A 1514-nucleotide genomic window follows, 5' to 3' on the forward strand; every position below is an offset into this window, starting at 1 on the left:
ACAGGTGAGGGTCTCGAGTGTTCAGGTCCAGACAGGTGAGGGTCTCGGGTGTTCTAGTTCAGGTCTTCAGCCATGTTGCTGAAAAGAAGCCATCAATAATGGAGACTACATCTCCCATCGTCCTCTGCGCCGCGCAGCTTCTTGACTTTATGTTCGTTCTGTTTTGCGGGATTGGGTCCAGTTCTGCGGGATTGGGTCCAGTTCTGCGGGATTGGGTCCAGTTCTGCGGGATTGGGTCCAGTTCTGCAGATGGTTTGGAGGAAACCCGTCCCGGACTCAGAGCAGGTGGTTCCGAGGTGAATCCTCCTCCTCCTCCTCCTCCTCCTCTTCATCATCTTCTCCTTTAATGCCATTTATGAATAAACGGCGCGCGCGCGCGCGTGCACGCAGAATTCTGGTTATTATGTTGTGGGATCGGAACCGGATCGTGGTCTGAGCCGATGCGCGGCTCGGTTCCGGAGCCTGTCGTGTCCACTCCGTGCTGCTGAGTCCAGCTCGGAGGGTTCGGTTCTGCTGGGTTCGGCTCCGTAAGAACACTGGGTCAGCACACGGAGCGGAACCGGACCGCCTCACCTCCACCCTCAAGGTAAGCCTCACCCGGACCACGCGAGCCGACCCGGAGGTTCGGATCCATCCCGGCTCGGAACCAGCAGCCCCGCCGGTACCAGCTGTGGGCCTGAGCGGGCCTCAGAGCTCTGTCGGAACCAACATCCCGGCTCCGGTTCGCCGGTTGTTGGTGAAACCTGGGCCGCTAACACCGTTAGCTGGAGCGAACCGGGCCGGACCGAACCGCCTGAACCCGCCAGCTGGTTCGGTCGGTTCCGTTTCATGGAGTCATGGATGGCTAATTGGACCGAGCTGACCTTGACATTAAAGCCTGCTGTTTTCAGAGAGTCGGACCGAACCGGATGTGAGAAAAACCCGAAGGGTCCAGAAGAACCAGGAGCCGCTTCCTGTTAGCATCGAGCTAACAGCCGAGCAGCGGCCTCGAGTCCGGCTGCAGGACTCAGACCCGGGACCGGCCCCAGGAACTGGACCCCCTACCGGACTGACCCGAACCCTGATCTCGTGGGCCCGTTAATAAATCCGGAGGTTCTGATTCATGAAGCCATCGAACCTAAATGGTTTTATTAGAGTCCCAGTAAAGACGAACTGGTTTAGTTTGTCCAGTCACGGTTTTTAGGAAAACACCAGGTGAAAACATTGTGATGACGTCATAAAGGTTTTATTTTTACTTTCAAACTGAAGATGTGTTTAGAACAAACTTGATTAAAATAACATTCACGTTAAACTCTGTCCTCAACTGGACCTCCTTGGTTCTGAAATCTCTTCCAGCACTTTGTCCAACGTGTTTTAAAGACCTTTATAAATAAAGTTGTGTTGAGACTCGGTCTTCAGTTTTCTGTTGGAAGAAACAGCCGAAACTGTTGCTTGTGTGTGGTTCGTTTCTAACAAATCTGATGGAATCTGTTTCAGCTGCTCCGTGTTTCAGCTGCTCCGTGTTTCAGCTGCTC

This window comes from Nematolebias whitei, chromosome 14, assembly GCF_014905685.2.
Source record: "Nematolebias whitei isolate Nwh7 chromosome 14, NemWhi1, whole genome shotgun sequence".
Classification (NCBI taxonomy): Eukaryota; Metazoa; Chordata; class Actinopteri; order Cyprinodontiformes; family Rivulidae; genus Nematolebias; species Nematolebias whitei.